This window comes from Vicia villosa, unplaced genomic scaffold (genome assembly GCF_029867415.1).
Source record: "Vicia villosa cultivar HV-30 ecotype Madison, WI unplaced genomic scaffold, Vvil1.0 ctg.000910F_1_1, whole genome shotgun sequence".
Lineage (NCBI taxonomy): Eukaryota > Viridiplantae > Streptophyta > Magnoliopsida > Fabales > Fabaceae > Vicia > Vicia villosa.
The window spans coordinates 1-20,468 of record NW_026705408.1 but is presented as its reverse complement, the minus strand read 5'-3'; the positions used below and the strand labels follow the sequence as shown (position 1 = coordinate 20,468).

The 20,468-nt window shown below is 37.1% G+C and overlaps 1 non-coding gene across 1 annotated transcript; it reads left to right on the top strand.

Annotated features, from left to right (window-relative positions):
- The first annotated feature begins 514 nt into the window (after positions 1-514).
- On the top strand, positions 515-587 carry TRNAA-AGC (transfer RNA alanine (anticodon AGC)). Its single transcript has one exon. It is a non-coding gene; the product is annotated as a tRNA-Ala (tRNA).
- The last annotated feature ends 19,881 nt before the right edge of the window (positions 588-20,468 follow it).

Here is a 20,468-nt window from a genome sequence, read left to right as displayed (position 1 = left end):
AACATTTTGTTACCCTCGTTTTCTTTACATTTAATGTTACAGTTAGGGACACTCACTAGCTCATATTTTCTATTGTATTTTTGAACCTCTTTAATTCCATCTTTTTCATATCAAAAGAAATTAATATTTTTCAATCAAATAATAACTACAATTTTATTCATATTGTTCTCTTTTGCAACACCAAAAAGTGCCATTTTTTTCAAAAGAAAAGACAAAGCTCTTACCACATTGAGGAATTTCAGTTGAAAAATTTCCAAATAAAAATTGTTTCATCAATTTAGTAATTAAAAGATATATAATAAACACAAAAACATATAATAAAATGGTTGTACAGATTTTCAATATTAAAATAAGTTTCCAGTTATTATTTGTTGTGAATACAACATGACAGTAATTTTTCTTTTGAACAATAGTAATTATTTGTACATATCTTTTAATAGGTGGGAAAACAATGTACTAGTATCTTATGATGTATGATTGATTTAATAAAACTTAAACAAGCTGGCATCATGAAGGGGATGTAGCTCAGATGGTAGAGCGCTCGCTTAGCATGCGAGAGGTACGGGGATCGATACCCCGCATCTCCAAAATGTTATTTTCGTGTTTTTTTGCGTTCCTTTTAAATTCTACTGACTTGTGCTACTGCGTTTCGTCAAGATTTTTGAAAATTTTCCATGCGCACGTGACACTTATAAGAGTAACAAAGCCCAATTCTTTTTTTTTTTTCCTTTCTTTCTTAGACAAAAATTGAGAACGGTCCATTTTGGTACATGAATTTATTTATATTAGTCCTAATAGTACCACTGTATAAGTTCTTTTTAGGCTAATACATTAAAATGATGTGTTAACTAGCCCTACAAATTCTTACTTTAATGTTTTTGTGTTTTTAAATGGAGTTATATTAATATACTGCTACTGAGGAAATTATGTTTATATTATTAGAAGGTAAGTTATATGATTATTATAAATTGTTAATTTTGTCATGATTCATATCTAAACTGTATCGTTAAAATTTGTACTTTTTCTTTTCAAATTTTATTCATCTAAATAATTTTGTTGGGTAATCAAAATGAATTTCGTTTTTCTATTTTATGCTTTAAACTTTATATATATTATTCTTATTTAATTTCATTTTTAATATATATTAGTTGGATATTAAGCCCCTTAGTGGAGAAAAAGTCGAATATGTCTCAAACTGGAGAGGGTCATTTTAGAGGGTGAGTGAAAAAAACTCAAATGAGACATCACTAGTAGAAAAAAAAAAATTATTTACATTTTTCTCAAATCAATATTAAAATAGAGCAATTTTGGATTCGTTATTGTATTTTTATATTAATTCCCATTAATATAAGTAACCTATAAACTATTATTTTTGTTTTGGCGAGACCCTAACCTTTAAGTTATCATCTCATGTTTTTGAAAGGATTATTATGTCCCGTTATAAAGCTTGTCTTATGCATACAAATTACAAATTGGTTGAGCCGACACGAAGAGTGGAAAAGGAGTTAGGCTATTGATGTTTTCCAATCTCAATCACACCTAGATTAAAATTTAGCCTAAATATGATTGTGGTCCTTATAAATATCTCAATTTTTCATCTACAATTTTGGTCTTTCTCGTCAACTTTCATTAACGAAAGCTGACACGCTCCGTGGAAGACAATTTGACAAAAAATATGAAAACAAATGAAATGAGGGAGTTTTAAACCTCCCCTAAATAAACCCAGAAAAAAAATAAAAATAATAATTCTGAACTTTTATCCAACACCTTGCGAGCAAGTTTTGCAACAGCGATTATAACACACAAATTCATCAAAGGTAGCCTATTAATCGATTTTCTTAATTGTAAATTAATCTCTCAACCATAAAAACCACACTTGCATTACATGTTTAAGAGATGATTAGTTCTACCAAATTCTGCACAGAAGCAAGAAGCAAGGTCGCTAGTTATAAGACACTTCACTTCTAACATTTTTTAACTCGTTGTGCAGGTGGTCCCATCCATAGCACTTGCATTTGTATCATAAGAGATGGTGAAAGAAATTTTAGAAGTGGAGATCAGAATATCAGAATATCATGCTAAAGTTCGATAGCCACATATTATTCGTTTACCTGATGTGGTTTTTTCTCTTTTTTTTGATAGGCAATGGGATGGTGTAGAGATGGTAACTTAAAGTTGTTTCCTTATTTTTCATCTCTCCAAGGATAAAATTAGAACTCTAGAGTTAGTGTCTATAAATTGATTCCCTTGTTCCTATTTGTTTTATTTGCAAATGTGCTGTAGTTTTCAACTTCTTATTCATGTTCCATGTCAATAAGTGTTGTGGAAAAACAATGCAAAGGCATATTTGCCTAGCTTTCTACACTAGTTAAGAAAGCATTTTTTCTAGTGGAATCTGATGTGACTGTTATTTAATTTACTATCTCCAAAAATAATATGTTTGAAATTAATGTGCTAAATATTTGTGATGATGTTAACCATTTTAGTTTAACCGAATCTGCTCATGGTTCAATACTGATAATGATAACAGGCATTATATCTCTCCTTCATGTCTATGTAGATGTTGTTGATTGGCTGTAATTTTTGGTAAAACTAATTGTGGTTCTATCATGTCAAAAACAGTGTCATGACATGCTTTCTGTTGTTGTGAAGTCCTTCATTATGCAGGCCTTTACCTGATGTCAGGGCCGATGTCATGACATTCGCAGCTGTTCGTTATTTTCTATTATTACTTATGATTGTATGATCTGATAAGACCTTATGCGCTATATTTGGTAATAATGGATTCTGGTCTGTTTCAAGGACGTCTTGGATGATTACTATTATGAGTTCCTTGTGTAATGGAGATTTGGTTTAATTAGGGCAAAAACTATTTTGTGGATCCAAGGCCCAGTTGCTGTATTGTCTGAAGGCTATTTAATCCGTGCAGGTGCTGCTGTTGCCGTCAGGGTTTTCTTGTCGAGAAACTATTGGAGTTCTGTGTGTTTAAGGTTCTCGTTGTAGTTTTCTTGTAAGCCAAACAATCATCATGATGATTGTCTTGGTCTAGGTGTTTTTGTTTTGAGTTGTAAGAAGTACTCGAAGCTTTTAAGCAAGAGTACTATTGTACTTGATCAAAGCTTTTAAGCAAGATCAAGTTGTGTTCTTGAAGAGTGTCTTCTTCTGTTTTTAATTGGTTAGTTTTTCATCACTGCTGTGATTGAGGGGGAGTGAGTAGGATCTCTGGTCTAAGTTGTTTAGATTGAAGTTGCATTGGGTAGATATTAAGTGAAAGGCGTAATATTGAGTTGTATTACCTTGAATTGATATTACTTATAGTGGACTTCCTCCCTGGCTTGGTAGCCCCCAGATGTAGGTGTGTTTGCACCGAACTGGGTTAACAATTTTCCTGTGTTGTTTTCTGTTTATACTTTGTTCATTTAGTTAAAAACATTCAGATAGTGATGTCGTGACATCCTGTAAGACATCGCGTGTCTGAGTCCAGAATTTCAATTGGCATCAGAGCAGGCACCCTGCCTGTTTTTACTGGGTGAGATCTAGGGAAAGTATTTTCTGGTTCGATGGACAAAGAAGGTGGTGGATTTATAATGAGACCACCCATTCTGGATGGCTCTAATTATGATTATTGGAAACCTCTCATGGTGGCTTTTCTGAAATCTGTGAACAGCAAAGCATGGAGAGCTGTGAACAAAGGATGGGAACATCCTGTTATTACTGATAAAGATGGCAACAAAACTCTTAAACCAGAGGAAGAGTGGGACAAAGATGAAGAGGCATTGGCGCTTGGCAACTCTAAAGCTCTAAATGCTTTATTTAATGGAATTGACAAAAATATATTCAGACTGGTTCACCAGTGTGAACTAGCCAAAGATGTCTGGGATATCCTAAAGACTACTCATGAGGGCACCTCCAAAGTGAAGATGTCAAGACTTCAACTGCTAACTACAAAATTTGAAAATCTAAGGATGAGGGATGATGAAAGTATTAAGGATTTTCATATGAATTTACTTGATATTGCTAATACCTCAGGAGCTTTGGGAGAAAAAATGTCTGATGAAAAGTTGGTGAGGAAAATCCTTAGATCCCTACCTAAGAGATTTGATATGAAAGTTACAGCTATAGAAGAGGCACAGGACATCAGCAAAATGAAGGTAGAAGAGTTAATTGGATCTCTTCAAACCTTTGAGATGGGAATCAGTGAAAATTCTGAAAAGAAGAACAAGAGCATAGCCTTTGTGTCAAACTCTCAAGAGGAAGTAGAGGAAAGTAGAGAAGAGAATCTATCTGAATCTATAGCTATGCTTGGCAAACAATTCAACAAAATTATAAGAAGAATGGATCAGAAGCCAAGACCTAATGTCAAGAACATCTCATCTGACATCAGTAGATCTTATGACTCTGGCAGAGGAATTAAACCAGAAGAAAAGTACAACCACAACAAAGGGATTCAATGTCATGGATGTGAAGGGTATGGACATATTAGAGCTGAATGCCCTACTTATCTCAAGAAACAAAAGAAAGGATTGTCAGTCTCCTGGTCTGATGAAGATTCTGAGAGTGATTTTGAAGAAGAATCAGCCAAACATGTCACAGCCCTTACTGGAGTTTGCAATTCTGATGAAGATGCTAGTGAAGATGAGCTAACCTTTGAAGAACTGGCAACCTCCTACAGAAAGCTCTGTATCAGAAGTGCTGAAGTATGTCAACAAGGTGAAAAGCAGAAGAAATACATAGTCCAGTTGGAGGCTGATAACAAAGAGCTTAATGAAACTATATCTGAACTGAATGGTGAAATTATCCTGTTACAATCCAAACTTGATCAGATGTCAAAATCAGTAAAAATGTTGAACAGTGACACGGATATGTTGGAGGAGATCTTGTAGGTTGGAAAAAGTTCAAGAGATATGTCTGGTATAGGATTTGTTGGTGCAAAGAAATATGTCCAAGATAGTAGCAGAACTAAACCTGAAGCTGAGATGTCGAAGCCGATGTCAAAACATGTGACTCAACATCACGAGAAAGGTGAAATGAAGAGAAAGTTTCAAAGATGGAGATGTCATTACTGTGGAAGATTTGGACACATTAAGCCTTTCTGCTTCAGACTATATGGATATCCAGATCAAGCTCCTTCTTACAAACCTAAGCAGATCATGCCCATCCAGAAGCAACAATGGAAACCTAAAAGTATGGCTTTAATAGCCCATACATCTCTTAGAGTTTCAGCCAAAGAAGACTGGTATTTTGATAGTGGATGTTCCAGACACATGACTGGAATCAAAAATCTGCTTGTGGATATCAAGAGTCATTCTACTAGTTATGTAACCTTTGGTGATGGAGCTAAAGGAGAAATCAAAGGAGTTGGAAAATTAGATTGTTCAGGAGTGCCAAATTTAGAAGGTGTTTTGTTGGTCAAAGGCCTGACTGCCAATCTCATAAGCATCAGTCAACTCTGTGACCAAGGATACCAAGTCAACTTCACCAAAGCTGAGTGTGTGGTTACTAATGAAGAAAAGGAAGTAGTAATGAGGGGTGTCAGATCCAAAAATAACTGCTACTTGTGGGTGTCTCATGAATCCAGCTATTCTACTATATGCTCTAAAGAAGAAGAAACAAAGCTATGGCACCAAAAACTTGGTCACCTTTATCTAAGAGACTGGGCAGGCAGTGCTGATGACATAAAAAGTACTTCAGGAGGATGTTCCTTCTTGGGAAGTAGCTGTTCTCAACTTGTTTGGATGAAACAAATGTTAACAGAGTACAATGTCACACAAGATGTCATGACATTATATTGTAGCAACTTAAGTGTCATCAACATTTCAAAGAATCCCATTCAGCACAGCAGGACCAAGCATATTGATATTAGACACCTCTACATTAGAGATCCTGTTAAGGACAAAGTAATTGACTTGGAACATGTTGCTACAGACCTTCAACCTACTGACATTTTTACAAAAGCCTTAGAGACAAATCAATTTGGAAATCTAAGAAACAAATTAGGCATTTGTCTTTGTGAAGGATTATAGCAATTAATTGGGGGTGGGGCCAGCATTATTTCTCTTTCCAAATCTTGGATATCATTACACATTAAAGTGCATTTTCCCCCCCTTTTGCAAGTTACCCAAACGGTTTTCATTCCTCCAAAACCTCTCCTCCACACTCACGCTATCTCTCTGTGTTTCTGCATTCATCACTCTTTACCCAGCCTCTCATTCTCTCTCACCATGTCTCAGAGTCCTCCCTCAAAGAAATCTTCTCCTATCTCTGAAACAGCATCAGGCTCTAGGGCACCAAATGCTGTGAACGATCAAGATGTTGTGCTGGATGTTGTGCCATTGAACTCTGTTCCTCCTTCCGATTCTGCTCGCAGTCAACCAAGAAAGATGCATGCAAGAAAATCAACCGGAGGATCTGTCCCAGAAACCTTTTCTGTCCAGCATAGAGAGGGCACTTCCTATGTTCATAATGCGATTGCAAATATGGTCACCAGAATCTTGAATGAAGGGCACAAAGTTGAAGGAATTTCTGTTCCTCTAGCCCAAATGCCTGCTTCCGATGATGATCAAGGTGTGCAAGATGATGAGACCCCTGTTGATAAAGGTGTTAAGACAAATGTTGATAATGATGAGACATCTGCTGAGAAAAATGATGAGACTCCTGTTACTAAGGATGTTGAGACATCTGTTAATGAGACCCCTGTTGCCAAAGATGTTGAAACATCTGAAGCTATCAATGTTGAAGCATCTGATTCCAAAGATGATGAGACTCTTGCTCCTGAGAAAGATGAAGAGGTTCCTGCTGTTCCTGCTAAGAAAGATGAAAACCCTAATGTGCATGATGTGGTGGATCTAGATGAACTTGATGATCCTATTGATATTGCTGATGATGACCTCATCTCCAGCATCTCCAACAGGGTCAAGGCTCGTAAGGGAAAACAAGTCTGTGAGCAATATTCTCTCAAGCCACAGGTTACTCCTCTGAAGACTGTTACTAAAGATAAGATGAAGAAAGTTCCTACTGGACCCTCAAAATCTGGAAGCAAAGTTAGTGTGAAGAAGAGGAAGGAAAGAAGCATTTCTGACTCTGAAGCTGATGTCCCAAGTGATGTCCCTGACATCCCCTCCAAGAAGAAAATTGCTGTTACTAAATCTGCTACAAAGGTTCGTGATGTTCCTTTGGATAATATATATCTGCACTATGCCTCTAATGCAATCTAGTGGAAATTTGTGTATCAAAGAAGGCTGGCCCTTGAAAGAGAATTAGCAAATGATGCTCTGGAAAATCAAGAGGTAATGCAGCTCATCAAAACTGCAGGTTTGATTAAGACTGTTTCTCAATTCTCTAAATGTTATGAAATGCTTGTAAAAGAGTTTATTGTGAATTTGTCTCAAGACTGTGCTGATGGTAGAACAGATGATTTTCATAAAGTTTATGTTAGAAGAAAATGCATAGAGTTCTCCCCTGCTATTATCAATCACTATCTAGGTAGAAATGCTGAAGCTCAACCTGAGCTTGAAGTAACTGATAATGAGGTCTGCAACACCATCACTGGGGGTAAGGTTAAAAAGTGGCCCATCAAAAGCAAACTGTCTGCTAGTCTCTTGACTGTTAAGTATGCTCTGCTGCATAAAATTGGCTCTGCCAACTGGGTGCCCACAAATCACACCTCTACCATTGCTGTTGGCTTAGGTAGATTCATTTATGCTATAGGGACCAAGACTGTGTTTGACTATGGGACCTATATTTTTGATCAGACTATGAGACATGCAGGTACCTTTGCTACTAAGCTTCCTATTGCCTTTCCATCCTTAATATGTGGAATCATCCTAAAGCAATACCCTGGCATCTTGAAAGCTAAAGATTCTGTCTGCAAAAGGGAAAGTGCTTTGACTTTTCACTACAAGCTGCTTCAAAGGACTGATGCCTCAACATCTGCTGGAACATCTCAATCTAGCAAGTCTGTGACCAAAGCCTCTCTTATAGCTGAGCTGAAGGAGACCTGCAAAGAGCTGGAAAATAGGAAGATGAAGCTTGAACAACTTATACAAAGTCTTGAGCAGTCTGCTGATAGTGATGATGATCATGCTGCTGGTGGTGATGGTGAGAAGATGGATGCTGATATGGATGCTGATAGTGAGGATGAATATAAGTCTGGTAGCTCCAGTGATGAAGAGATGAGTGAGGAGGATGATGATGATTCTGCTGGCTCTGACGATTAAATCTTCATCTGATGTTTGGCTCCTTTTGTGGCTAAAAGGGGAGTAGTAGTAGTAGTAGTAGTGTGTTTGTTGTTTTGGTTGTTATGGTTGTTTTGTTGTTCTGGTGTTATGGTTGTTTTGTTGTTCTGGTGATCCTTTGGTTTCTGCTTGGACATGGTTTTTTTGTGGTTTTCTTTATTTGGATGCTCTCTGGTTCTCCCTGACAATGACAAGTGGTTTCTGTAATAATTGATTAAGTAGTTGGTTTTTGGTGATTAATCAAGTTGAATCAAGTTGCTGCTGTTTTTTTTACAGAATTTATTTTTCTGTTGTTGGCTGCTGTATGCTCTGATATCTGGTTGCATCTATTATTGTTTTAGCCAAAAATTCGCCAAAGGGGGAGTTTGTATATGTTGTTGATTGGCTGTAATTTTTGGTAAAACTAATTGTGGTTCTATCATGTCAAAAACAGTGTCATGACATGCTTTCTGTTGTTGTGAAGTCCTTCATTATGCAGGCCTTTACCTGATGTCAGGGCCGATGTCATGACATTCGCAGCTGTTCGTTATTTTCTATTATTACTTATGATTGTATGATCTGATAAGACCTTATGCGCTATATTTGGTAATAATGGATTCTGGTCTGTTTCAAGGACGTCTTGGATGATTACTATTATGAGTTCCTTGTGTAATGGAGATTTGGTTTAATTAGGGCAAAAACTATTTTGTGGATCCAAGGCCCAGTTGCTGTATTGTCTGAAGGCTATTTAATCCGTGCAGGTGCTGCTGTTGCCGTTAGGGTTTTCTTGTCGAGAAACTATTGGAGTTCTGTGTGTTTAAGGTTCTCGTTGTAGTTTTCTTGTAAGCCAAACAATCATCATGATGATTGTCTTGGTCTAGGTGTTTTTGTTTTGAGTTGTAAGAAGTACTCGAAGCTTTTAAGCAAGAGTACTATTGTACTTGATCAAAGCTTTTAAGCAAGATCAAGTTGTGTTCTTGAAGAGTGTCTTCTTCTGTTTTTAATTGGTTAGTTTTTCATCACTGCTGTGATTGAGGGGGAGTGAGTAGGATCTCTGGTCTAAGTTGTTTAGATTGAAGTTGCATTGGGTAGATATTAAGTGAAAGGCGTAATATTGAGTTGTATTACCTTGAATTGATATTACTTATAGTGGACTTCCTCCCTGGCTTGGTAGCCCCCAGATGTAGGTGTGTTTGCACCGAACTGGGTTAACAATTTTCCTGTGTTGTTTTCTGTTTATACTTTGTTCATTTAGTTAAAAACATTCAGATAGTGATGTCGTGACATCCTGTAAGACATCGCGTGTCTGAGTCCAGAATTTCAGTCTAGACTAACAAATGACATATTTGGTACATTGATTTTATGAAGAATGACAGCTGAAATGTACATTCTGGATGCCAACTTTGGGTCCAAGAGTTGACTAGTAGATGCTTATTGTCCATCCGTCCCGATAACATATTTGGTCAACCACTGTATTGTTTCAGTTAGCTAGGGTGTTTGTTGAGACCTTTCATTACCCTCAATGGCTGCCTATTAATCGATTTTCCTAATTGTAAATTAATCTCTTAACCATAAAAGCCATTGATGAATTTTTGTGTTATAATCTCTGTTGCAAAACTTGTTCGCAAGGTGTTCGATAAAAGTTCAGAACCAATATCTTTGTTTTTTTAAGCGGAGGTTTAAAACCCCCTCAATTCCATGTGTTTTCAGATTTTTGCCAAGTTGTATTCCAGGTGACATGCCACGTCAGTTTCTTCCGTTAATGAAAATTGACGGCATGAACCAAAATTGTGGATGAAAAATTTTATGAGGACCATTGTTTGAAGGAAAACTTTAGAAGGACTAAAAGAGAAAATTAAGATATTTATAAAGACCACAGACATATTTAACCCTAAAATTTATTATGAAAAACTCTACTAAATTTGATTAATTTATATTATCACCACACATATACTCAATCCTTCTATTGTCCCAGCTGGTTTTCAAGATTGGAAGAAAATAGGTTAAATGACTTATATCATGGAAATTATTATATTATAGGTATGGTTGAGTATAATTCATTTTAAAAGATTATTATGAGTATTGTTGACTGTGATTCATATTATGAAGATTATTATGGATAGATACCTGAGAGGTGTGGTGATTTAGGGGTATTATTGTAATGTGAGTCATAGTATTATACATTGTTTCTAGCATTGTAACCTTAATTTAGTAGGTAGAAATAAAAGAAACTATAGTTGCTCTATAGTTTAAATGTAGGCATCATTCGTCGAACTATGTTAACAAAGATCAACTGTGTTCATTGTCTTTTACTTTCGTTTATCTTTAATCTTTTATATTGGTTGCTTTTCTAACAATTGATATCAGATGACGATTAACTCCGGTGCAAAAATCGAAGTAACAAGGTTCGCCAGACAAATAATTTCAAATTATGGCAAAAGAAGGTTAAGATTATGTTTACTTTACAAAGTTTACAGAAGGCGATACATGATACGAAATTGAATAAAATCGAGGATACAGATTGAGTAAAGTAAAGATGAAGGAGAAGGTTGCACAATCACCTATGTGTTTTAAACTAGGTTATATTTCATATCCTGAACCTAACGACGCCAAAGGAGGTTTGAGATAAATTGAAGAGTCAATATATGTCAAAGATGTTGATGAACAAATTGATCGTGAAGCTGCGACTATACAGTTTAAAAATGCATGAAGGATCAGATTTGTAACAACATGTCAATGTGTTCAACAATATAATCACTGATCTGGTGAGACTTGGGTGAATATTGATGACGAAGATAAGGCCGTTAATGTTGATGTTCCTGTTACCAGGTTCTTATGGCCACTTGATGACTACATTTACCTACGAGAAACACATTATGAGTCTTGATGTAACTACTGCTACATTTTTGTCATTCTTAAAAGAGACAAAGTGTAAAAGAAGAAACTCAAGGAGAAAGTTTGAAGGTGAAATGGGGTCAAAATCTTGGACGGAACATGGTTAATGGAGGTTCTGGAAATAAGAGATCTAAATCCAAGAATTAGAAAACAAATGAGTGTTATAGTTGCAAGCACATTAGGCATTGGAAGAGGGTATATCCAAAATAAAAAGCAAGTGGCATCCAGTTATGCATATATGGTTCAAACCAATGATTATGGAAAGAAGCAAATATCTTATGTATTTCATCCAAGAAGTGCACATATTATGGATTCTTGACTCTAGTTGTTCTTACCACATGACGTCACATCAAGAATGATTCACTACATTCTGATTAGAGAATTTTGGATTTTTCATTTAGGTGATGATAAAGCATATATCATTCCTAGAGTGGGAAAAATTAAAACTTCCATGGACGATGGTGGCTAAACATTGAACGATATAAAATATATTCCATAATTGAAGAAGAACTTAATTACCATATGTACTCTACATGCAAATGGTTTCTCCTATAGGTTTGATGGAGATAGGGACATTATGAAGGTTAGAAATGAGGATTGCATGTAACAACTACAAATTATTAGGGAACACTACTATAGGTGATGTTGCAACAATTGAGTCTAATAATAATGCAACCAACTATGGTAGATGGGTCTGTGTTATCTTAATGAGTGTGGGATAATGGAACTTTATAAGAGAAATCTATTGAAGGTTGTTCGTAGTTACAAGATGGATTTGTGCAAGTATTTAGTACCTAGAAAATGGTTTTGTATTCAGTTCAAGACCGAAAAGTACAAAACAGAGGGAATTTTAGACTGTGCATTTATATGTGTGGGGGGAAACGAAAGAGGTTTCCATGGGTGGTTCCAGGTATTTGGTGACTATCATAGATGACATTTCTTGCAAGGTTTAGTTGTATTTCTTGAAGCTGAAATTTGAAGTCTTTACCAAATCAAGTCGTGGAAAGTGGAGGTCGAGAATCAAGTAGGTAGAAAAATCTAGTATTTACGGTTAGATAATGAGACAAAGTACACTAATTCAAATTTCAGCAGGTTTTGTGAACAACACAATATTTAAATTTCAAAATTTCTAGTACCTTATTTCACTAATTTTTTAAATCTTTTTTTCATTTTTTTCCAGTGAGGACCAGGGGGAAGGACGAGTCCAATGGAGGCAGGTTGGCCAATAGAGAGAAAGCTCGAGTTAGGACTGCTGAGGTAGAGGGTTCCTAGCTACGGGCTAGACGACATGCTTCGACTGGTTCTAACCGGAAATAGATGGCTAAGCAGGCTCAGGGCCAGTTCCGTGCACCCCGACACTGAGCTGCTAAAAGTTTTGCTCCTGCGGAGTTACCTATTGCTATGGAGGTACATGTTCCAGTTAAGCATGTTCATGTTGTTGTTCAGGAGGTTCATGTGTCGGCTAAGGAGGTTCCTGTTGCTGTTGAGGAGGTTCTTGTACCGGCTAAGCAGGTTCCTATTGTTGTTGAGGAGGTTTTGTTATCGATGATGATACTCCTACTGATACATACGCCATGACTTGTGCTTCTACAGAGGCATTTGTTCACACATATAGAGCCTTCCCTGGAGGACCTAGGGACCAATTTGTGCTCACAGGGTATGTTGACCATGTCGCATACAGAGTATGGTAGGGAGATGTATATATTTTTTATTTTTTATTTGAAAAATATTTATCATGGTTCGGTGATGTGTTGAAAGTTTACTGATAATTTTTTAACTTTGTTTCCTATAGGAACATCTGACGATGAAGGTCGAATCCCATAGTTCGAAGTTGAAGAACTCCCCCTAGAGTTTGATTCCTGAGCATGTTAGGCATATTGTTTTTGAGTTCAGTCTCATGAAATTCGCGGACTGCTCATTGACCATGCTCGACGCCTCTCTTATGTTTGCTTTTATTAAGCGGTGGCACTCAGAGACATCTTCCTTTCATCTTTCATTTGGGGAGATGTCTATCAGTTTGGATGATGTCTCCTCGTTGTTTCATCTCCCCATTAGCGGTCGATTCTTAAATGGTCTTGTCATTAACCAGACGACAACATTGATCCAGAGTGTAGAGGATCTCCAAGTCATTGATGATGTCGTGCTAGCATAGTTTGACTTTAACAGGGGACTTCACCTTCGAATGTCTTGGATGTGGGACAAGTACCACGAGCTTGTGGAGGTACAGAGGTATGAGGCTGCCTGCCTCTAGGGCATACATACTACATCTTATGACATGCACTTTTTTTGCGGATAAGTCAGGTGTTTATATTGATGTTTGATATCTGTGGGTGTTCAGTAGCCTAGAGACTCCATGTTGGACTTAGGGAGTAGCCACGTTGACCATGATTTATACGACACTTAGAATTGCAATTGTTCCTGAGACCAGACAGCTTGTTGGTCATTTGAGTTTATTCAAAGTATACAAGCATTTCTTAATTGTTTTTATTTAATTGTTGTTTGCGACATTAATTAGTTTTTATTTCTCCAGTACTGGATGTACGAGCATTTCCCCAGCATATATGTTAGTTACCAATTTGTGTAAATATCTTAGGTAATTTTTGGTAACTCTCAAGTCTTTTTGTGGTTAATAGTAGTATTTTATTGTCATTTGGTATATATTTATTCTTATATTTATATTATTGTTGAATAGTTCTTATCTTTGCAATCTATGTTGGATTTTGTAGTTTTTATAGATAATTGGAAGCTTGGACCATGGAACAAGCACTTTGAAGATGTTCCAAGACCAAAGCCAAGGATTGCTGAAAAGAGGTAGCGCACTAAGCGAGGTTGAGCCCGCTAAGCGCGCTTTTGAAGAAAAGAAGGAAGTTCTGGCAGAGAGTTCCGCGCTAAGCGAGGTCTGGAGCCCGCTTAGCGCGGTTGGGCGGTTTAAGCAATTATTGATAGCGCGCTTAGCGGGCTGCACCGCGCTAAGCGCGGTCTGCGAAACTTTGTTTATTTGTTTATGGGCCAGATCACTTTTGAAAGTATGTAGAGATATTTTAGAGAGAACCAAGAGCATAATACACTGTAGCAAACATAGAGTTGAAGATTGGAAGCCTTGATCGTCGATTAATCGCCTTTGATGCTTGTTGATCTTCATCATTTCCTTCTTATGCAAGCTACCATTCTCATGGATAGCTAAATCCCTTTTGTATCAAGATAAGATGTAATCTTCCTAGCCTTTTGTATGTTTTTCTTGTGAATATATGTGTATGAACAAGTGATGATCAATATAGATGGTTTAGTTTGTTTATTAAAGCTTTTCTTTGGTATAAATGTTTGAGACATCAATGTTTGTATCTAGACCTAACTCATCATCTTTCAAACTATAAGTTGCAGACATGGATTTAGAGTTTGATGTTTACTAAGTATCGGTTTTAAAACGTTATTTGTATTGTTTAAACGGTGGAGAAATCGTCGGTTAAACAATACGGTAAATCTAACTATATCGTTGCGGACACGGACGATATAGGTGTCGATACGTAATTATATTGATCGTTAGCAAGTTCATAAGCATCTATTTATAAGGAAACATACAAATTTAGGTCGATAAATCGAATCTTGATACATTTTCTTTAACTTAGAACTTTCATTAATTTACTCTTTGCTACTAAAGTGATTGAATGATCTTTTGCAAACCTAAAACAAAAGTAACATTAACTCAAGACAAAATAGGCTATAGAACGGCGGTGATATCGCAATAATCCCTGTGGATACGATATAAACGGAAAGTACACCACAATACTCTTTCAACAAAATGGCGCCGTTGCCGGGGATTGTTGTTTAGATATTGCAAGCATTGCAATAGTTTGTTTTGTATTGAGTCTTATAATTAATATCTTGTTTCTAAATTTATTTTCCTTGTGTTTGTTAATTTGCTTGGTTAGTTTTTCAGATTACAGTTTATGCGAGGACGTGTACCTGCAGATCAACTCCTTTTTGATCCTGAGATTGAGAGGACTGCTCGTAGAGAGAATAGCAAAACTCGTAGGAGGAGACAACTAGCTAGGGAAAGAAGACAACAACAAGAGGCATCTTCTTCTTCAACTCCGGTTGAAAACTTAGTTGAGGGAGAAATGGCAGGAGAGATCCCTAATGTTCCAGCTCGAGGGCCTTGTGTTAATAGCCCTCGACTCAATGCACAATTTGCTCGTGATCAGGCCAATGGAAGAAACTCCGAGATGAAGACGGGGTTACTTCAATTATTATACCAAAATCCGTTCACAGGGGCAGATCACGAGGATCCATTTACTCATCTAACAAAGTTCTACGAGATCGCCGGAACAATTGGTGCTCCGGAAGACCAAGAAGAACAGGTGTTCAGGAGACTTTTTCCTCATTCCTTAATTGGAAAAGCTAAGGAATGGTACCTTGATCAACCAAATAATGTCATGACAAATTGGAACGAGTTAGAAGAGAAGTTCTTGGATCGGTTCTTTCCTCACAATAGGTTCATGGAAGCGAAAACTTCTATTGCGGTGTTCTCTCAAGGTTCGAATGAATCTCTCAATGAAGCATGGGAGAGGTTCAAGTCCATGGTTAGAAAGTGCAAAGGTCATGGGTTTGATGAATTGTCTCAAATCCATATCTTTAGAAATGGACTCCAACCTCAACCAAAAACTCTTTTAGATGCTACCGCGGGTGGTTCGTTGATGTCAAAAACTGCTGCAGAAGCGATTGCTATCATTGATAGAATGGCTTTGAATGATCATCAAGGGCAACACAACCGTAGTGCATTGTAAAGAAAACCGGGAGTTCTTGAATTGAATACTAGTGATGCAATACTTGCTCAAAACAAGTTATTGACACAACAAGTAGAATTGCTCACTCAACAAATGTCAAAACTCCCTCAACAAATCAAAGAGATAAATGGGAGCCCTTCTAAAAATCAACATGTGATGTGTTGTGAATTGTGTAGGGGTGACCATCAAACAGGTTTTTGTCCTCCACCGGGTGAAGAGGTGAATTATGTGTCTAATCCTAATCAAGGATATGGTGGGAGACAACAACAACAACCTTACAACAATAACCAAGGTTACCAACAAAGAGGTAATCAAGGTTATCAACAAGGATGGAGGCCGGAAGCGGGCCCATTGAATCGTCAAAATCCTTATCAAGGCGGTTACAATCAACAACCTCAACAAACAAAGCTTTCAATCGAGGACACTCTTAGCCAATTCATGCAATTGCAAATTGCAAGCCAAAAGAGTACGAATGCCGCAATAAAGAACCTTGAAACTCAAGTCGGGCAATTGTCAAAGCAACTTGCCGATCAAAACAAAGGTCCTTTTCCGGCTACTACACAAGAAAATCCTCGTGAGCATTGTAAGTCAATTCTAACTCGTAGCGGTAGAAATATTGATATGGGTGTAGGAGAGATAGTTGAGGAGGAAATTGTTGAGAGTGAAAAAGATAGGGTGATTGAAGTAGAAAAAAATGTTGAGGGTGATTTAGTTGAAAATGAGAAAGAGAAAGAATTAGTGGAAAAAGAAACTCTTGAGAAAGTTGTAGAAAAAGAGAGAAAAAAATTGAGTGTGAGTGAAAAGGGAAAGAAGAAGGTGGATGATTCTATACAAGTGAAGAAATTACCTTACCCTCCCGGTCCGTCAAAGAAAGAAGATGCAAAGCACTATGCTCGGTTCTTGGACATTTTTAGCAAGTTGCAAATCAATGTTCCTTTTTCCGAAGCATTAGAGCAAATGCCGATGTATGCAAAATTCATCAAAGACATCATCACTAAGAAGAGAAGATTCTTGGATCCAGAGGTAGTAACGGTGAGCTCTTGTTGTAATGCGTTAATTCAACGCACTACTCCGATAAAATCAAATGATCCTGGGCGGGTAACCTTACCGGTGTCTATTGGAAATGTCCACATAGGCAAAGGTTTGGTAGATACCAATTCTAGCATTAATTTGATCCCTCTGTCAATGGTGAGAAGATTAGGAATCAATGATTTGAAACCGACAAGAATGACGTTATCATTAGCAGATAAATCCACAGCTCATCCTCATGGAGTTGCGGAAGACTTGCTTGTCAAGGTTGACAAATTTTGGTATCCTGTTGATTTTATCGTCATAGACATGGAAGAAGATCCTGAGATTCCATTGATCTTAGGAAGGCCTTTTATGAAGACGGCCCGAATGATGATAGATATTGATGATGGCTTAATGAAATTAAGGTACCAAGATGAAGAATTATGTCTTGATCTCTTTGAAGCCATCAAGCATCCGAGTGATGATGATGATTGTTTTAGAATCGATGCTACCGAAAGGGCTATAATGAAAGTGGAGAATCAAATGCACTTGTCGAATCCTCTTGAGAAGACTTTAATGGAAGCTCTTGAAGTTCTCACCAAAGATCAAGAGAAAGAAATTGAAGATTGCTTGAGAAATTTAGAGGCTTGTGATGAGATGAATCCATTTGAAACTCAAATTGAAGAGTTGAAGGATGAACCTAAAGTTGAAGAGCAAAAGGTGGAGTTGAATGTGTTACCATCTCACTTGAAGTACGTGTTTCTCGGTGACAATTCTACTAAGCCGGTTATCATTAATAATGGTTTGTCTAGCAAGGAAGAGCATCGATTGAAGGAAGTATTGATAAAGAATCAAGAAGCAATAGGATGGGTTTTATCCGACTTGAAGGGTATTAGTCCGGCCTATTGTATGCATAAGATTATGTTAGAAGATGATTTTCGGCCCGTAGCACAACCTCAAAGGCGATTGAATCCAACCATGAAAGAAGTTGTTAGAAAAGAGGTTGTGAAGTTATTAGAGGCGGGGATGATTTATCCCATCTCCGATAGCGAATGGGTGAGCCCGGTGCATGTGGTTCCTAAGAAGGGTGGATTGACGGTTGTGAGAAATGAGAAGAACGAGTTGATTCCTTCGAGATCGGTGACCGGGTGGCGTATGTGTATTGATTATAGGAGGTTGAACCAAGCAACCAGAAAAGATCACTTTCCATTACCTTTTATGGATCAAATGTTAGAGAGGTTAGCCGGAAGAAATTTCTATTGTTTCTTGGATGGTTATTCGGGATACAATCAAATATCAGTGAATCCGGCGGACCACGAGAAAACTGCCTTTACATGTCCTTTTGGCGTTTTCGCATACCGAAGAATGCCATTTGGACTATGTAATGCTCCTGCAACATTTCAAAGGTGCATGCAAGCTATCTTCTCAGATTTGATCGAAAAAAGCATTGAGGTGTTCATGGATGATTTTTCTGTGTACGGGTCATCATTTGACTTGTGCTTGAAGAACCTTGATGTGGTAATGGAAAGATGCATTGAAACAAATTTGGTTCTCAACTGGGAGAAATGCACTTTCATGGTGACAGATGGGATTGTTCTTGGCCACAAGGTTTCTTCAAAGGGGCTTGAGGTTGATCCGGCAAAAATCGAGGTTATTGAAAAGCTTCCCCCTCCGGTGAATGTTAAAGGCATAAGGAGCTTTTTGGGACATGCTGGGTTCTATAGAAGATTCATCAAGGATTTCTCCAAGGTTGCAAAGCCTTTGAGTAATTTGCTCAACAAAGGTATGGAATTTAATTTTGATGAATCATGTCTAAAAGCTTTCCTAGAACTTAAAGAAAATTTGACCACCACACCCATAATTGTCGCTCCTAATTGGTCGCTTGAGTTTGAACTCATGTGCGATGCTAGTGACTGTCATACCCTAATTTTTGACCCCCCTGAGATGGCATATCTTCAGGATTTTTCATCAGGTCAAGACAAGTTCCCAGAGCAGTCACTTCTCCATCTGGTATCCAATCGAGGATGCTCAAAGACAAGAAAGCTCAGGCAAAGGATCAATCAATACAAGGATTAGTCCCTAATACAATCATGAGGCTCAAAGACTTCACTTTTCTCATCTATGATTGATTAGACATCCAGTCATATGAGTACAGGTTTACTCAGGTCACCAGACTAGGGTTTTGAGCCTATCAAGGACTAAAATCAGGGATCACTTTTGGGAAACCCTAAAAAGCCTCAGGGAACCATTCAAAGACATCAATCATCTTCAAATAACTCATATTACAAGATCTACTGGACATCACACTTCAATTCAAAGTCTACAGTCATTATTTTCACATGGTCGACAAATTAGGGTTTTGACCTAATTCACCAAGATAGTTGACTTTTAATCAGGGCATGAATCCAAAACTCAAGACATGATTCAAGAATCTCTACTACCTCAATATAATCCATTTACATCATTCATTTGAGGAAAAGATCTTGTTTCTACACAAAAGCCCAAAAATTCACTTTGTCAGGAAAAAGTCAACTGTGAAGGATCATCATTGACTTTTAAGGTTTTTGGTCAAAAAATGACTTTCAAAGATCAATATCATCAATATATGGATGTCAAAGTCATTTGACCAAAGAAATTCAAAGAAATTCATCAAGGAGCGAAAAGTCGGGAATTAGGGTTTTTGAAGGCATGGTGAGAACTCAAAATTTCACCTACACAACTCAAAAAACTTCCAACATGAAAGTTGTAGATCTTGCAAAATAAAACAACATCTTACAAAGGAAATTTTTTCAAAAGATCAACCATTTATGAAGTTTTGGAAATTTTGAAGTTTAGGTCATAAACACTTAGAAATTTTTCTAAGTGTTTTAACCTAGTTTTCATCCAACTTTGGGCTCATTTTTCACAAATTTCCCAAATGATTCTGAAGAAGACAGAAACTAATGATTTGAATTAGATGTTTAGGGCTTTCCAAATTGTGTTCAACCTTCTCCAAATTCAATTTGAGCTAGGAGTTATGCTTGTTCAAAGTTGGCCTCATGAAGTGAAATTATAGGTCATGTACAATTTGAAACTTTGCAATTTTGTGCATTTTGCTTCACTAAATGATGCTACACGACCTCTAATACATCTGAAGACATGCCATACATTCAAATTCATCATTGCATAAGGATTAGAGAAGATTCCCAAAAACAAAGGCATGTGATTATGTAATGATTGCATTTTTGAATTTATGGCAAATGGTGAATCATCAAGGAATCTTGCTCTAAGCCAATTAGAACTCTCCTCTGAATCAGAAATGTTCCCTAAGATCATGCAAGATCAATGGTTGGGGAAGCTAGCCCGAAAATGCATCATTGCATTTGGGATATTTTCAAACTTTCTTCATGGCTAAGAAACCAAACTCACATCATTAAGCAAGCTTACTATGATCAATTACTCTGAACCAATTCCCTATAAATAGAGGCCTCATTCTCATTCAGAAAACACACCAAAGCAACTCAATTCCTTGCTTTCTCTTTCTCTTCTCATGCTTATTGTTTTTCAAAGTTCTTTGGCAAGAAGA